Here is a 19394-nt window from a genome sequence, read left to right on the forward strand (position 1 = left end):
TTTGGTCTATATAGCGCATGGTCCAAGTGGTCCAAGCATGCGGCACGATCATGCGAAGTCTAATTGCGTCGTTATCCCGTGTTCTGTTTTATTTTGCCGCAAAAGGTAAGATATATGAACTTTTTTCTTTTTTTTTTCCAGTTTCGTAAGTTCACTCATCTACGACGCAATCACCTATCTTACGGAAATTGTGGCCTTACAAATAAATGTTGGATTCTCTTTATGCGATCCCCTTTGTATATTGTGCCTTACAGCGCAAAAAGGCAATGCCGATCGAAGCACGAAGCTTGTGTGTAAATGTTGGTTTGCCAACCGCAGTGCTCGCTCTGTTGAGCAATGCCTTCGGCCTCTTACAGGAGGCTAACTTAGACATAGTGATTTGAAGTCTGCTAGACTTAAAATGCGTGATAACGATGCTGGTGGCTGACGAAAATGTTTTACAACTCTTCGTAGAGTGAAAACCGATACATCCAATATAGTTCACAACACATACACACACCGCGGCTGATGATGCGCGTCGTTTTTTTTTTTTTTTTTTTTTTTGTACATCCAATAGAAATTTACAGATACTGTAGCTACTGCTGCACCTAAAGACTACAGAGTGGTTGTTCGACGACCTCGTAAGAACTAACATCCCGTAAATTGCACTCAGAACTAGCTAAAACACCTCCAAATCGTTGCGCAGCGCGCGACCGGCAACACATTCAAGCCGCGCCGGCTCGCACAAGCCAGAGAGGAGGAAAGGCTCGTCGCGCGCCCTTTCCTCCTCGCCCGATGAAAAGGTCTATAAATTTGTAAGTTGCAGGTGCACAGTGGCGATAAGTTTTCCGAAAGGAAATACTAGTAGGGGTGTGCGAATGTTCATAACTTTGAACGAATCAAATAATGAACTGTTCAATTTGGTTTTCGAATCGCATAGTCATTATTCGATTCGATTTTTCTTTGGCTGTAGTCGATTCGTATTCGATTCGGTGACAAAAGTTATTATTCCCGGGCATCTATCAAATAGAAAGCATATTACACGTGGTTAGGCTGCTTTATTGGGGTAGAAATTGTGCACATAATCGCGTGGTCACGGGTTCGATTTCGCACCCGCTATAAAGCCCGCGCGAATTGTTTTGGAGATCACGTCATTCGACTTCCAGAGCCGCGGTACACTGGAATGGTAAATGAAGCGGTTGCACAGAACGTTTGCTTTAGGAAATTCACACGCGCTCATCGCGCCAGCGTTATGATTACGATGGCCATCGCAAGCACTCGTGCACCGCCTTGCGCGCAGCCCCCAGAAGTTGTGCATGTTTCGCCGACAGCCGTTTTTGTGACACAGGCGTCCAATACCAAGTCATCACATTAGCCTATGGCATAAGATCACATGATCTACACAAGCAGGGACTGCATAAGTATTATTTGCTAAAAGTACTTTTTATAATAGTCATCAATCTATATAGTGTAAACTGTGCACGTGTGGTCTGCCTTTTTCGCGGTGTCCATGCGCGAAAACTTTTGTCTGCTGAATTCGGAGACTTTCGAGTGCATGTGAGACTGTATTCTGTTGTGCACACTGTTGTGCATGCATGGCGGAAAAGAAATGGCAGAAAACTCTGCTCGGTCGGCTGCCATGCACCACAAGCAAACTGCAGTCACTACAGTGATTTTCAAGGGTACGATGATCATTGATCACTCAAAAAAGTAAGTGAGGGTGGTACCACTATTCGAGTGCGACTATTACGCGGATAAATACGATATATCTTTCAACGAGAAAAGCACCTACTGGAAATAACGTGTTTCAAAACTTCACTGGGCGTCGGAACACGTGACATTTGCTTAGTAGCACGCGGCTTGGAATGCAGCAGGTCACGCACATATCAGCACTTTTCGCTGCAGGCACGCTCATTGTTTGCTGCTAATCCTATCGTTCCGCCGGCGTCGCGTACATTAGTCAAACACAGTACCCTGCCACGCACGTCGCACCTCATCGCATGGGGAAAGCAAGTTTCCCGGTATCGTTGTACAAGCCTGCAAAATAGAGGGGGCGAGGGCAATTTGCAATCCGCCTTGGCACAATGGCACAATAGCCTAACCTGCTGGCTATCTGGCATGCACTCATGATGTACCTTGCACGGCACTTTCTTTCTTTCTTTATTTTTCTCCCCGCAGCCACAAGTTAGTGAACTCATGTAGGCATTGAAGGCATTGAATGACATTGAAGGCGTGGTTGCAGACACGTGTGCCTGAAGGAAGTGGGGGAGGCGCCGTGACTAGACTGAGCCAAACACTCAAACCTGGAGAAAGAATTCCCTCCGCGTTTTGCCCGCTTTGTAAGGTTTAGCGGCACCATATTTGACAAACGTTGGAACTGACGTGAAACAGCTTGATATCTTTTTGCACAGAGCGCGCCACCATCGAAAATCACATGTGAGATTTATTATTTATTTAAAATCTGCTGTTCCAAGCACTGCTTAGTAAAACTCGTGAGTGATAGTAATTACATGACACCGTATGGTTATAGTAATGTGCAACAACTGTTGTGAATTGGCGTGTACATGAAAGAGAATGTCAATTTGTACGGACCTGGTAAGCAGATAAATTAGCTAAATTCACTACTCCCCTGTAGATTCCCTAATTAACATAAGCTAATTTTCTTTTCATAGAATTTGAGATAAGGGCTTGCTGCTTGATTATTTAAAATTTCAAAGTTTCAGCTCGAACAGTTTTGTCCCATCGCCGGTAATGCGTGACCAAGTATATAGTCATAAATTGCCAAATGTAAGTAATAATGCCTCACGAACTGTTCATCAGAACACAAAATAACTTTGCATAGATGATAAGTACACTGTAGCCTAGAAAACCACTAAATATTGTTGCCCTGAATTTAAAAGGAAAAAAGATATTCATTCATACACTTTTGTAGTTTTGCCCATTTTTATTGGCGCCTATATAAATTTCTAATTGCTTTACTCGCAATTTCTCTTCATAGAAACCTTGTATAACATTTCATTTAAAGACACAGCAAATTTCATTTTGTTATGTTGAACAGTTTAGTCGGAATGGCAGTAGAGCGGAGGCTACTAAAGCAAGAACGCCGTTTCTTGCTCCCACTGTTGTGACTGCCGTTAGGTAACGCTTTAGGCCAGGAAATAATACTAGCTACCATTGGAAAAAAGTTAAGATTTGTCCAATGAGGGCAGGAAGCACAGTGCGTCCGCAAACAATGACTAAAATGCCGACGGAGTGGGACCACCACCTTCATTATTTCGCCTAAAGAAACTATGAATTTATGGCTTATCCTTCACGTGGGCGAGTGCCACGGCTCACCTATAATTGCACTCGAGCGCACTTTTCAACAGGATTATCGTGCAGCGCGATGTATTTTAGCCATTGTGCAATTATATTCCGAGCCGCATTTACCACTTGGGAATAAGATCAGAACTTTGTAACACGACCGCTGCTTTAAAAACGATGAATGCGTGCAGTAATAAAAGTTTTCAAATGGCATCAGACGGCGGAACACGCCAATTATATGCACAGGAGTCAATTTTATGCATGCGGCACTATAATTCAATGCTTCGCAGTCACAGTGAACATCGCATAGTGCGCTATTTATTTACGAAATCTGGCCGCTTCGCTGCAGTTTTAGTAGGGAGTATAGTCTAACATTTCATCGCGTGTCGGCGTTGGTTGGCTCAAACATTCAATTTTTCGTTCAGTGTGGTGATACGTTGCTAATCAAGGGGGTGTTCAGCTATGCGAGTTAAATGTGTAGGAAAAAAAAAAACGTTCAATGGGGTCCCATATAGATTAATAAGACGACTTTGACGGCGAAAGCTTTAATGCGTTGACGTCATTTCATTTGCGATTGCAAATAAAAAATAAATTGATTAATTAAAGAACTAATAATTAGTCGTAATTCGGTTTAATTGTTTTCTTACTTGCTGTTACTGAGTCTTTAATTGATCCTTATTAGTATGTACGGCTCTTTGGAACTCTTAATTAGTCTTAATTTGGCCTGACCAGTCTTATCACCGAGTCTCAAATTGATGTTAAGTAGTTTCTATTACTGTTCGCAACCCTTAATTACTTTTAATTAATTGTAATTATTTTTATTTACTTAGTTATTCACTTTAGCACTCTTTAATAAAGGTGTCGTATGATGCCTGTGTATTGGTCTTGTTATTTACCCTAATTAATGTTATTTAGTCTTTGGGACTCTTGAATTACGCTTAATTATTTTTAGCTACTTGGTGCTAAATTCACTTTTACATGCTTTATTGAACGGTAGAGGTGTAATATGCCCCTTTCTGATTTTTGCTACTGCAAGTGTTGTCCGCGATGCTCACATTCCGCGACTAATGAAAAGCTTTAAAAGGCGCCGATGTCCATTAACGCGCACGATGATGATAAGTGGTTCTTGAGGGAAAGGTTGGCGCTATCTTCTGCAGCCCTTGAGGGAGCACGGCTCAATTAACGCGCACGCACGAGCGCTTATGCTCCATCGCGTGCATACGCTCGCACACAGCGTTTCAGAGATCACATCCGCACAGCCCCCCCCTTGTGACAACGCTAAAAGGCACTCAACGCTATGCTTTTGGAGCAAGGCAACACCTATTTAGACGCACTGGGGAACGAGGACAGCTTGCTAGGGAGACCGCGCATGCGCAGACTCTGGCACTACTTTCTTGCCGGCGCGCTCCGTGGGCGCAAGGCCACCGGTCCGGCGTTCCGAATTAATTTGTGGGCACCTGTACATACATGCCCGAATATTCTTATTTATTTTGTTCCCCTGCCACTGAGCTCCTGCGTCGCCGTCTCGTTCGTCTGTGTCTTTCATGTGGTATGCAGAAACCGGCCTTGAACATCGCGAAATACGTGCACGGCGGCAGGAGGTAAAGGGAGAATTTTTTTAACCGTCTTTCCTTGGCGCCGTCGGTTTCATTTTTGCACCCTCCTCAAAGAAATGCTGAGAGAGAGAGAGAGAGAGAGAGACGGGGTACGCATGTGCACCGTGCGTAGAAGTTCGGTGCGGCATGCACGAGAGAGGATTATCAGCACTGCAGTGGTAGCGGCTGTGAAAAAAAAAAAAAAAAAAAAAAACGATGCATGTTTTTTTTTTTTTTTCCTCTTCGCATTGCAAACAGAAAGTAGTGCCTCCTCCCCGTGCGGGCGTCTCTCTCTGCCTGCGTGATTCGCCACGCTCAGCCGCTTGTTTGTGAGGGGCGCCTTTCTCTTGTCCCTTCCACTTTCTCGCGCCACCGTGGTACAGTGTACTAGTAACCGTGGCGCAGCAGGCGCTGCACTGTAGCCGCTGGTAATAAAACCCCTATATATAAAAAAGTAGCGTCAAGCTTTGAAGAATGCCGCCGCCTCCTCGCAACGTCCGAGGCCGACGCCGCGTCGGTATTGGCCTAATGGCATCACGTGGACCGTCGCGCCGCCGGGCGCTGGTTGCGTTTGTTTACGATCACGCTCCATCGCCATTTTCGCCCGAGAAGCGTCTATCGACTGGCGAGGAGCACAACGATAGCGGCGAACACAGTCGTCGATCGTCGAATCTGATCAGCGGCGAAAGATAAACAAGTGCACGTGTTTCAAGCGGTGTAGGCGGCGCAACGGTCGAAAAAGGAGCGCAAAAGAGAGGAGAAACGAGGAGGAGGGAAGGCGGAGGAGAGAGTGTCGCTACTTTTAGCTGGTAAGCCGCTGGGTAGGAGCAGTGTGAACGAGACGAACGGCCGAGTGACGTTGCCGGCCTCGTGGCTCGTATCTCTGCAGGTGCAGTCTGTGATCGCCGAAGGGAACGCAGTGTGCGTGTTTTTGTGGTGCGTGCTCCGCTGCCAGAACCTACACCGTGGTTGTCGACGCATAGCAACTTGCCCCAAGCGTCACCGTTCGGCGAAGTCGCCGCTGCCCGCCAAATCCCGTGAGTAGACGCCAACGCGCGCATTGTTGCGCATTTTAGAGGCGTTCTTCGGGATCGTTTATCTGTGAACAAAATAGTACCGCGCCGGAATCTTAGCTCCGGCGTTTCTCCTTTAGTACTTTGCTTGCTGACCATGTGCATCAATAATTTTGCAGCGTTATGGCTTGCTTCATAGTCACTATGTGACATTCTCGACTTTTCGCGTTCAGGGAAACCTCGTGGCGTGCGAGACCGTAGAATGACACGGAGGTGCTACGTAAACCGACGCAGAGTGTTTCCATTTGTACAAACCCAGCGTGAGTGGCAGTGACCGCAACACGTTACTCCGTTGCGGTGCTCGTTAGTCGCACAGAGTTTACTGAGGCTGTACAGTTGCATACGCGCAACTCGAGGCGTTGCGTATGCCTTCGATGCGCAAAAATCGAAAGCCTACACTCAGAAATCGGTCGTAGGCGCCTGCCTTCGACGTTTAGAAACTGCTATTGCTTCTATATCTAGTGTACCCGACTGCAAGCATACCTCTCCCCCCCCCCCCCCCCCCCGCTTATATCAATGACCAAATATCTGTATTGGTAAAGAAACGGAAGCAAGAAATAGGAAAGTTTTTGCGCAAGCTCGTAAAAAAAACGGATCTTCAGGATTTCTTTTTTAACCATGCCACGACAATATTGTGACCCGTGGTCGGGGACGAGAGACGGAGTCTTGGAGCAGACGACGAGGAGACGAAAGCTTTATACAATACCAATCGCTCGTAATAACTGGTAATAGCAGTAAGAGTACAATGTACTAGGAGGGGCAGTGCAGCGGCGGCGCTGCGATCGCAGACGACACACTCGCCTCCACTGCGACGCTCGTATATGCTTGGCGCGGGCTGGAAACATTGATCAAATTTTTGCCCGTAAGCACTTAGTTTATTTAGTCTGTATTGTCTGCTTATGATCAGAAAATACAATGCGTACTGCTTTTTATTCTTTTTTTTTTGCCACAGAAACAAAAACGGTCTCTGAAATAACTATAGCGCGTCTATCCTCGCCGCTTGAATCTTGCCACAATCTCGAGAATACAGCCAGTTTCGATCGCTATTGAGTCCCATCCGAATGAACTTTTCAACACGTTCAGCAATCAGGATCGAGTTTGTTAAAGGGACTGACAACTGATATTTATGGGCAGTTTTTTATGGCGCAACGAAAAGCTCACCCTCAGTAGTGTTTACACCTGCAGCGGTTACTACCAAAAGTGCGTGGATATTTTGTAAGCAGGATTTCTCGATCTGAGCAGCCTCTAAAAAAATAATGGCAGCGTCTCCTGTGCCGCAGTGCGCTCTAGACGAGTCTACACAGACACGGCTCCAGCAACGCACGGAAGTGACGTCACTTTAATAAATTAAACTAAAAACAAGCGAAATGTCGAAACAAGAAAATGCGTTGAACCTACATCGATATGAAAGAAAGTTGTCTTACGCGTTAATTAATATACACATTTTGATTAAGGACATCATCGCAAAATGTTTTCAACCATACTCGTCATGGGTTCCTGTTATAGTGTTCTAGAATAGGGGTAGTGGGCTCAGATGATGGCTCCGCTTGAGGCCCTTGATGTCGCCTCCGAGAGATGGCGCTACAAACATTCTCACCTGAAACGTTTTGCAGTCTGGCGCGTACGCTATGCGGGTTATTTCACTGCATAGCGTAAATCTAAATAAGTTCTTGCTATCTGTATTACCGGAAAGGCGTCAGTTCGCATTTTGTGCTATATATATAACTTTGCCATTGTGACTGCGACGGCTCGGGAGGTGTTATCGATGACCTCATGAGTGCATGAATTTGGGCGCTGGTTCGCCACTAAAGTGGGCAGCTTGTGGTAGTTTGTAGCAGTTGCCAGTTACTGTGACGATAATGTGAGCGCAATGATTCGTTTACAGTACTAGTTATCACCGTGTAATCGTCCACTGCGGTCCACTAAGGCCAGCGTCGAGCTAGCGCCGCTCTCATTAGCAGTGGACCGTTGCCCAAGCTGACCGCACTTGGTCAAGTTGCGGACAGTTTTCTTGCATCATAAATGCATATACACGACGTGTGGGTACACATCGCCGGAAAGAAAAACACGGCGCATCTATTTATGAAAAATTGTTTTCCTTAAACTATCAAACAAGCTTATTTCTAATTGTATACAATAATTCGAGCAATGATTTCAGCGAGCAGGCGGCAGTGCTCATTGAGCGCATAAAATTGCTTTTATTTTCAAATGCACTTTCAAGTTCATACATTTTATTAGGAACAACATTGAAACAAAAACGATGTAAAATATTGTTGCAGCAGTGAAAAATAGGCAAAAAAAAGCCCAACCGAAGAATACTCGAAGAACTGCACAGATTCGAAAAATATTACAAAGCTCCCTGTTAGTGCATGCAGGAAATATTTCTGTTTACAACAATAACAATGTTTACAAAAAAAAACATTTTTTTTCTCACAGAGCACACACTAGATCACTTTAAGAGCAAGCTTAAGAATATGCAGTACGGTGAAATGAAAAAAAAAAGCTCTTTGCCGTGAAAGACGTGAACGAAGTCCCTGATTATGTAACGCGGTTCAAAGTGCAATTCGCACACGGCACATGTTTGGTCAAGCTTCTTTTCTTCACAGTGCAAGTTCCTTTCCCACTGTTGTCTCCTTGTGGGACGCTGAAAAGAGACGCCTTCGGCGAGCCTGTCCGGCACCCTGGTGCAAAACAATTGCGCCGGCGACTAGGCATAGTTTCTTAGCGCACCGTAGAACGAGCACAAAGGATGTCCGAGGACGTTGCAGTGACAAGTCGACGAACGTTGCACTTTACAAAAACAATCAAAATCAAGTCGATTCGCGTCCTCGTGTGCAGACTGCAGCAAGCAAAGGGCACTGACAGGAGCGCGCGCGCTGGCACGGGTCTTCAGGTGGAACTAGCTCCAGCGCCCCTAGCGGCCTCCGGCTCCGGCGACGTACGCGGCTTCAGCTGGAAGCGTGTGCCGCATAGGGCAGAGAGCACACTACCCAATATTCTAGTACACTGTAGTTCCTGTATAATAAGTTAGCGTTCAGTATGACAAGGCAGCAAAATATTATATTAGCTATTAGGTGCCTGCAGAGAAAGAAAGCAATTTTATTGACCATCTTGCGTGCTGTATTCCCCGCGCGGCACCCGAGAGCCCTAGGGAACAGGCACGCTTCTCCCCCGTTTCCTCAAAGGTCAGGCGCAAGTCGCTTGGCGAGCGTGTGTGCAGCAGACGACAACAAGCGCTGCAAGCGTACACTACATGTCGACGTTTACACAGCCGCATTTTGTGTTTACAGCATTCATCGAACGCCGCAATATAGACTTACATACAGTGTGACGGATACGTGAAACTGCAGCCCTTGCACTGTCACTCGAATGTTACCTCAAAGGGTCGGGTCCATATTGGCGCGTCTACCTTAGGAAAATTAAGTCTGTCACCGCGAGTCGTTTGCGAGATCCAAGCAACGAGTGAAGCTATTCTTGTGTAGTATGATCATCCACTGGCCTCTTGACACCGCGTTTGCTGCAGCGCTGTGCGTCTTATTGCCATCATAGCTGCGCAAACATTACTGACTCGGACCGCGGGGAAACCGATGCGGCAGCCACCATTGCGCACGCACTGCACCACAGCTCAGAAGCTTTATTTTCCCGCGTCCTCGTGCGTATCGTTCAGTAAAATGAGCCGATTCTCGATAGAGTAATAGTAAACTGGGCCGATCCTGGAGATCTTGAAAATGCATTCAAAACTGTACTGAAAGGTGACTCAGTCGTGGGTCTTGTTTGGTGGTCTTGAAAGGCTAAAACGAAAGCGAATTCACCTGTGAGGGTGGGAGCTGCAAATTTTGAACATGTTTCCTAGTAATGCACATTATAAGATTCTTATATATGAAATGTCTGAACAAAAACAACTCAACTGCAAGTATGTTCCACAATGCCATTATCATTCTGAGCTTTCTTAAATTTCTGTAATAAGTCTGCCCCTGGATCGAACTTGATCTAATTATATATACACGAGATATTAAAACACTTGCACCCTGAAACACTATAATGATCCTTTAAATTATAACAAAATCTGTCATTGCGGGCATCTTCGTACTGCATAAAAAAAAGCCATTGTAATTCCTCTTCTCAAGGAAGCAAGGGATCCATCTTCGGCAGCTAGCTACATGGCTGTGGTACTTACTATAGCTGTCTATGCATTTATAGAAATTAATCTACTTAATCCTTAATAAATGCAGCTTTAGGGAGGGCAAGTTGACGATCAACCACAATTGGTATACACTGGGCCCATCAGATTCTCTCTATCTACATTCCGAGATATGGAAAAAGCTTGTACGTGACACAACTTTGCGCTGTGGCATCTTGTGAGGCTTACCAGAAATGGGCATCTGTGACATGCTGAGCATAGCAAAACTATGTGAGCCCATCTCACCCCGATATTATATTTTCCATCACCTACAAGGCTGTAACACCCAACTCACTACTATTTGAATTGCAAACCTCACACGATGCCATCAAGTCCATCAGTACAGCACCCAACATCACAATAGTGCAAATCACTCCTTGATCACTTACGACAAAAGACTCAATGGGCACGTAAAGTTAGCACGCTCCGAACTCCAAAGGAGCACGTTCGAGTGCGCTCGAGTGCAACGCCTTCGGAGCTTAACTTAACGTCATTTTTCCGGAAGCCGTGCAGGCGCGCTCTCTCGCGCACCATTTCCAGGGTGGAGTGCGCTCCGTAATTACGCACCGGGAGTCGCTTTTTAGCTGTTAAGTTTAAAAGAGCGCACTCTGCTTGCTAGAGCGCGCTCGAGCGCCTTAACTTAACGTGCCCAATTAATTACTGCAGTGAAGCACCTCAAATAAGTTACAATCAAAAATGCTACAAATCTGTCAATAAATCTACAGACTCTACAACTCCTCACATCTCATTATTGAGGTGCACTGAGTACAAGGGCATAGATGGAATTGGTTCAACCACTTGGGCCGACCAATTGGCTCAATCACCTGCCTCATATGTGACACCTAGCTGTATTCCTTCAATTTGATCGCCATGCTCTCCACTACGCACTGAAATCTAACCTCTGGTGGTACACACGCCTTACTTCCCCGGTATGTCTGCTTCATTCCCTGTGATCTTACATGGGCACAGGAAGTATCTCTTTATAGACTTTGGCCTGGAGTGACCCTTACACCATCCATCCACTGGCCTTAGAGATCGCCTAAAGTTAACTAAGAAATGTGCCCCAAGTGCTCGGCTCCTGTAGCAAAGTCAGTTGCATATAGCCAGGGACGCGTCCCCTCCCCGAAATGTCTGTGTGTGTTTGTGGTTGGCAAAGCCCCATTCCACCCCTCCCCCACCTCCCAGTCCCCAGTCAAGTGTGTCACTTAGTAGACTTATGCTATAGTTCACTCAGATCCTTGAGGCATTTATACAGTGGACCACTGTCGGAGGAACTCTTGCTGGGCGCATGGCCACAGAGTTGGCAGACGATAGAGACAATGCGTGCTATTTCACGTTTCTTAGGTGACACGGGCCTGGACTCACGATTGTGATAACATTTATGCAATGTGTCCTTTCACCTCGTTCCTCCCATTGTCATCCCCCATTGTGACCCTCTTTCTTCCCCTCTTCTCCTTCCCTTACGTAGAGTAGCAGGCCAGAAGTTCCATTTTCCGGCCGACCTCTCTACATTTTCAAATAATTAAACTACTTCTTCACTCAGATCCTGAACACCGCTGCCACACTGTAGTAGAGGATATGTCGAATACTCTGATCTATTTACATGGCCAACGTGCAGACTGCCATTCACAATGCATGTTAGGACCATTGCTGCCAGATCTTAGACATATCGATCCTTAAAAATAATTTAATGACCCCTGCTAAACATTTGCCACCTTGACAGTGGCAGTGCAAAGAGTGTGACACCTAATTTCTTAAACTTCCAAGCATGTGCTAGGTTTGCATTTTTATGACTGCACTATCTAGAACTGAAATATAAGTATGCATGCTCGGAGTTTTTCACTGACGCCTCAAACTCGCAAGCAAGAGTGTTGTTTGCAGCACGGGGCTTTCTTTTATTTCATGTGAGGCTGTTAATCTGCAAACAAACATTCTTACAACTAAAGCACTATCAGTTACTTTCGCCATAAAATATCATATAGGCACAAGCATTCATAAAGCTCTATTACTACACACTGACTGCTTTAGCACAGTGAAAGTAGTGGAAACATACAAAAACCACAAAAACATGGTACTAAGCTAGTTGCACAAGTATCTGTGCATGGCTTAATTGTGTTTGGTGCCTGCTCGCCGAAGCTTACAATGAAATGAGCTTGCGGCACTGGCAGATTCTGAGCACTGGGGGCTGTGATGAGCAGGTTCTTTTGTGTTAATGTTTTTTTGGCGGTTCTCTGAGGCGGAGCCTCCCAGAACCCAATCGAGGACAAAGCCGTTTGTCGGGAAACACACACACAAACTTTTAATGAAACTAGAAACGAAAATTAACCCATAAAAACCAAACACACAAAGATAACATGAAAACACGTAGCTGGAACGCTAATGTTGTGAGGCAAGTTCGGGCAGGCTGCGGGTGTGCGTATGCACTACAGTCTCGACGCGGCGAAGCGGAGACGACGAGAGAAGCGTTGTTGGTCTCACCAAAGGTCGCTGTATCGGACCGGCTACCAGAGCGTGGCAGCTCTGGCTCGGAGGAAGAAGACAGGCGCCTCGGCAGCACGAGCCGACGGTGGTGGCGTTCTGGTCGGGCAGCTGATCGTGGCACTCGGGTTCGTAGCCCGACAGCTCAGGTTCTGCCCATGGACGCAGACGCTCACCGGCCTCGGGCAGCAACAGTTGATTATCGGGCAGGGTGGCGATGCCCGGGAAGGCAGGCGGCTTGGCAGCAGGGGTTGACGGCGGCGCCGTCCTGGCCGGGCAGCTGGTCGTGGAGCTCGGGCCCGTAGCCTGACTGCTCTCGTTCTGCCCACGGGCGCAGACGCTCGCCGGCCTCGGGCAGCAGTTCTCGAACGGATGGAGTGGCGGCGCCCAGGAATGGGTTGGCAGGAGGCCCCGGCCGGGTGAAGTCCTGGTGGCTCGGGTCCGGAACCCGACGGCCGTCTTCAACTCCCGATCCGGTGGCCGACCTTCTCCTGGTGCCGCTTCTGGAACTCCTCCTCCTACTGCCTGCGCGGCTCCTTTTTCTGCTGCTCTGGTCGACTCGTCGATTTCTCATTAGCTGCTCGAGGCTCCGTGTTGTTTTGTGATTGGATTGGCTTTTTTTCTTTTGATTTCTTTTCTTGTGCCACGTGTTCACGCGCTGGCCGCTCTTCGGCGTCGTTTTCGGCGCGGCGCGGTAGATCGGCGCGCGCTCTCCTTGTCTGCTTCTTGTTTGAAATGCACCGCACCTTGTCGCACACCACAAATATCACCGTCGCGCACCACACATCACAGGGGCCCAGGCATCCCCTTAGAATGTAGGCATTTTAGCGCTCACAGTATGCAGTGAGGTCCCCCCTTCTCGTCTGCATATTTTGATGAGGCCCCCCCCCTTATGAAGGCTGCCCAGGTTCCACCTCTGGCCTGCGGATCAGGACCGGTACTGACCATTAAACTTTAGAGAGAGGAATCCAACAACAAATAAAATGCCTAATAATTATAATAATATAATGACACCAAGGATGATGATGATGTTGATTTCTTCAGCGTTTTACTCAAATTAATTTAAGAGTGAATGAATAAATACAAGACAGTGATAGTGTTTTTGTTAATCAGGAAAATTCGACCTTAAGCCACCTCCTGAATTGTAATGACAATGGGAACAGAGCACTGAATGTACATGTTTTACTGGTGGGGCTGGACGCGTGCGGGGGGGGGGGGGGTTAACTCGGTCTCAGGGGGGCTGGGGTTACAACACCCGACCCCCCCCCCCCCCCGGCGGTGCACCACTGTCGATCACTGCTAGCGGCCATGAAAGTGGAGCTCCTGTTTCATTCCTGGACCTAAAGCTATTCTTGTGGAGTATGATCAGAAGCTATTGGCAAGATACATGGAATATAGAAAAGTCACTAATGAATTACGCTTAGGGCAGGATGACTGAAAGGTGGGCAAGTTGGTTCAGATTTATAGCAATGCATTGGCAGAACGATGCAACACAGATGAAAGAAAGGTGAAGAAAATAAACAGACGGACCGTATTCACAAGAAATTCCTGTATTGAAGGAAAACGCTCGTGTGTGTGTGTGTGTGTGTGTGTGTGTGTGTGTGTGTGCCAGATATTCCACATTTCTTGAAAAACTTGATAGCTATGGCATTCAAGGTCATTGTTTAGCACTAATTAAATCTTACCTGGCAAGCAGACAGCAATTTGTTCAGATAGATATGCATTGCTCAAGTATGAAGCCTATTTCAAAAGGAGTTCTGCAGGGAAGTGTTTTGGGGCCCCTTCTTTTAATGCTTATATCAATGATTTAATGAACATTTACCTACGTGCGAAATATGTCCTGTATGCTGATGACACCAGTATATTTGTTTCAGGAACAAACTGTACAGATATAGTCTGAAACGAACCTCGTATGCTCTCTAAGCTGAGGGACTGGTCAAAGTTGAACCAATTAGAAATAAATACAAAAAAAAACACAGCTGTGCTCTTTAGGTCTAAAAATAAGCCAGTGAATTCAAATATTAACATTATGTATGGGGACAAAACAATAAAAATGGTTACTAGTATGAAAACTCTCGGCATAACGTTTTCGAGTAACATTGCTTTGGGACGAGCATATTGACGCCCTTACAATCCAGTAGAGTCATTGGCATGACGTGGAAATGTAAATCACTGTTGCCGTTTAAAGTTAAACTTCTAATTTATAATTCTCTTTTTTATTCATACCTCTATTATTGCTTATTGGTATGGGGTACAACTACTTTTGTTAATTTACATAAATTACTTGTCTTGCAAAAGAAGTTTGTTTGGCTGCTCTTTATTATAATGTCCCCTACAACTCCCATACTATAAACTTATTTCTGGAAGCCAACATAATTTCAGCATGGCCTGCCCAGCTCCATTTCTTGCGCTTAATGTCAACTAGAATATCGGCTATCCCTGTTTGTTCTCTGATCCACACTGCTCTCTTCCTGTCTCTTAACGTTAGTCCTAAGATTTTTCGTTCCATCGCTCTTTGTGCGGTCCTTAACTTGTTCTCGAGCTTCTTTGTTAACCTCCAAGTTTCTGCCCCATATCAGAGAATAAACGGGGATAGCCGATATTCTAGTTGACATTAAGCGCAAGAAATGGAGCTGGGCAGGCCATGTAATGCGTAGGATGGATAACCGGTGGACCATTAGGGTTACAGAATGGATACCAAGAGAAGGGAAGCGCAGTCGAGGTCGGCAGAAAACCAGATGGGTTGACAAATTCAGGAAATTTGCAGGCGCACGTTAGAATGCGCTAGCGCAAGACAGGGGTAATTGGAGATCGCAGGGAGAGGCCTTCGTCCTGCAGTGGAGATAAAATAGGATGATGATGCATGTAGGTGAGTACATGTGGGTGTATATATATATATATATATATATATATATATATAATATGTATGTATATATATGTATAATGCACATGTGTATACGTGTATGAATTGTTGTTGCCAAATATTCTGTAAGGGGGCTGCGGGCCTCGTCAAGCTGCCTCTACTGCAGCAGCTTTTATTTGCAGCCTCCTCCACCAAGTTGATGGAAATAAAGTTGTTATTATTTTAAACTCGCCGTAAAAATCACTGTTGTTCCACTTATTTTTTTACCAAAATGCTGTTTCATACATTGAAGCACTAAAGTAACTGGAATGCCCATGTATTTCGTCCCACACTTTGGGAAATAATATCTCGAAACTTGTGTCATCATGGATATTCATTTCAAGTGGATGCGTCTTGCAAACTCACCAGCTACCATTCGTAAATTGCAATATGTGTCATAAAGTAATTAACTAAGAACTTCATTAGTCATTTTTTGCTAATTAGTTGAATATGTGTTTCAATTTCTCGTGCAACTAATTATGTCTGCCTTTTCAAATAACCCAGCTCAATGATAAGAATGATGCTACCTGCCACAGGTGATCTTTAAGAATTCCTTAAAACTTAATGTGGAACATCCGGTGTGTGTATACATATATACATATACATACATATATATACATTATCTTATGTATAAGACAATTCTATAGGAGTTTCCTTTTCCTTGTCCCGAGGCAACAGTAAACAAGAAGAAAAACAAATTGAAAAAGTATATTCACAAAGCCACGTGATAACAAAACAATGACAGAGCATGGTAGAATAGACATGTAAAAACTAAAGAAGGGACAAAAGTAAAAAAGTAACAACCAATAATTTCACTCTCGCACACACGTCATCTAGATAACCACATTCCTTGGTCACGAAGGTTGCAGAAGAAGCCTGACTAATACATTTGTTTATTTCGCTCATTAATTTGTTACAATGACCGGTTTGAGGAATGAAAAAAGTCACAGAACCGTCTATAGCACGTTCGGTGTTTATTGGAAAAGTAAAAGACTGAAGAAGAAGAAAGGCATGCGCAAGGAGCATTAGTCTTCTTCATATAAATCTCCAGCAACGGGAAAGCATAAGTGTGTGATTGAGCATGGGGTTACAGCCACTTGAGTGACAGTGACTGGCCAAATGTTAAGGTGGTTGAGCTGAAGAAAAGGAGCAGTGGTGCTCCTGCACTCTCATGTTAGACCTCACCACAAGATAACACGATCAGGCATACCACGTCTAGTTAGCAGCATATACACTTGGACGCGTGTTTTGTTTGGCAACCATACTGTGCTTTTTTGTTTTACCTTTTACGCTTAGGGCAGCCTCATCCCATTGGAAAGACAAGCAAGGTGGCTGGAATTTGGAATTTGTAGATTAAAAATAGGTGGCATGTACACATTCTTACCTTCTGATGAGCAGTGAGCCATTAACATATGCAATAAGTGTGGAGGGACTACCTGTTCTCCATGTGTTCACAGAAGGTCTATCCATAAAACAACATAACAACAATGTATTTTTTCTATTGCAGACAAATTTTTTCTATTGCAGGTCTTAAATCGTAGCATTGCCTCCAGTTGGAGGCTTAAGCTGCAATGCTGCAGTGCGCATGGAGCACTGGCTTCCAGACCCTTGTGCGTAAGGGCTATGGCAAGGCCCAGAGTGCTTGGTAAAAGACCACACCAGTTCAAATATTTTTTCTCATCTCCTCATGCATTTTAGTAAACACAAACATCACTTATAGGATTGTAATTTTGTCAGTATATATCTTTTAGGCTCCTATACAGCTAGTAATTTTAGGCCTGTATACAGCCAATATTTATTATTCACAGCAATCCATATTTAATTGTATGTATCATGAAACATTCATGACACTCTTTTGTCATTCCAGGCCCTTGTACTATTAAACATTAGAAATAATAACCCTGATTTATTCACAACTCTTCAAAGCTGTGAAGTTCCATGGCTAGCTGTGTGATAGCCGAAAGGTCTTTCCTGAAACCATATGTTGTAAAGTAGAAGGAATGTTGTCAGTCAAAAGCTATGGAGAAGTATGTGAACGTAACCTAATGTTTGAATAGTTCACTAGAAGAATACGCAAGAGATTTTTAGTGATTATTAAGGCAGTGCTGAGTTTCCTTTCTTTAGTGCTCAGGTACCACACGTGCCACCTGGCACATGGAGCTGAAGTCGTAGTTTTCACATTAAGTAGCATGGAGATGTTGGACAATGACAATTTTAACTTCATCAGTACTTGAGACAGGTTTGTGACCAAGATTTTCAAAGAAAGAAAAAAAAAATTGTCTGCATTCCAGCATGCTTAGCTGCAAACAACGTCTAAAAGTGTAAGCGTGGTACCGCCATATCAGTTTACAGCACAGATGTTAGTGATGGCTAAGGCTTTACTATTAAAATAAAGCTTTACATGTTGCCTTAGATATCATATGCACCTTATAAGTATGCAGCACTGCCCTGTGAAAATTGTTTTAAGAAAGCAAGATACGTTCCGCCCATCAATTGAAGCAAATTAAGTAGCCTCAAGGCAGCTATTGTATGCTAAAATAGCTTCACTGTTCAGGGAACACACTGGTTTACCCGCACAGGTACTAATGCAGCCTATACTTTCTAATAAAGCACACCCCATAGCAGCTGACAACCTTGCCTAACTTCTTTCTTTTCTCATCACAATGACATAACATATGAACTTAGAATATTCTTACAGTAAGAAATGAGAGCCCAAAAGTACACGCCAGCCTTCCCATAGTTTCCTTGTCTTAATTTTTCTTCTTTTCTATGCTGTTTAGAATATTTGCCAACTTTCCTAGGTAATTTAGTGTGGCAGGATTTCATAGTCTGCATAATTAGTGTCTCTCAGTTTTGCATTATGCCTTTTCTTTGTGTCAAATGGACGGGTGTGCGCAGAAAAAGGAAAAATAATTTTTAAGTTCCATATTTGTGTTAAGCTGGGCATGCAATTTAAGTATCTGGATTGAGATAAGGCAGGATTCAGTCCATTATTGCCCTCACTTCTCGGATGGTGACATCCAGTCTAGCCCATTGCTGAGCACACAGTCACTGAAACTGTGCTTGATAGGCGATATATATGGCCAAATGACAAAAGTTGCGATTTGATGTGTCGCCTCAATACGAGATCCGCCACAATTTGGCTCGATTCTGCATACTAAGTGCAGAATCAAGGCCGATGACGTCAAGACTGGCTTAGGCCAGTTCGAGCCTGAACCTGAATGATGTATTTCAAGGCTAAAGAGAGGTAACTTTTTTGTTTTTATTATGACTGATGGGTTGATTCCTAGCTCAAAGTCAATTTCAAAGACTGACCTTAGTTTTCCCTGTCTTAATTGTTAGTAACATGAATTTAGCAGGACTTTCCTATTGATAGTTGGGAACCAACAGTGTGTACATATTCAGTGAGTACAACAAAGCATTTTGTAGCTGTTTACATTGCATATCAAGATTCTCATACGTTGGTCAGATTGTCATGTCATCAGCTTAGATCAAAAACTCGGTGCTTGTGATGTAGCCTCCATGCAGGACGAATGATGAACAGCAAGGGGGCAAGAACAGAGCCATGAGGCACACTGTGGCTTAAAGTACAGTTAGGATCCAATATGAAAACAATCCACATGTGCAGAAATTAACTCTCAGACACAAAAATATGTGTACCACTTTTGTTGCCTGCTGTGGTAGACAAGTCTTCCATGTTTCAAAAATTACCTAGATTATGTTCCGCATTATTGTATGCATTAGTTGTATCTATTGCCACCACCGTCCACAACTAGTGGCTGTGAGGGAAGACAAGCAGGGCACCATCTGGCATGACAGACAGGCCATCCTCTGTGCCTAAGTACAAAGGTCAACACACTTGTCTAGAACACACTCCTGAGGGC

This window comes from Dermacentor silvarum, chromosome 3 (genome assembly GCF_013339745.2).
Source record: "Dermacentor silvarum isolate Dsil-2018 chromosome 3, BIME_Dsil_1.4, whole genome shotgun sequence".
NCBI classification, from domain to species: Eukaryota; Metazoa; Arthropoda; class Arachnida; order Ixodida; family Ixodidae; genus Dermacentor; species Dermacentor silvarum.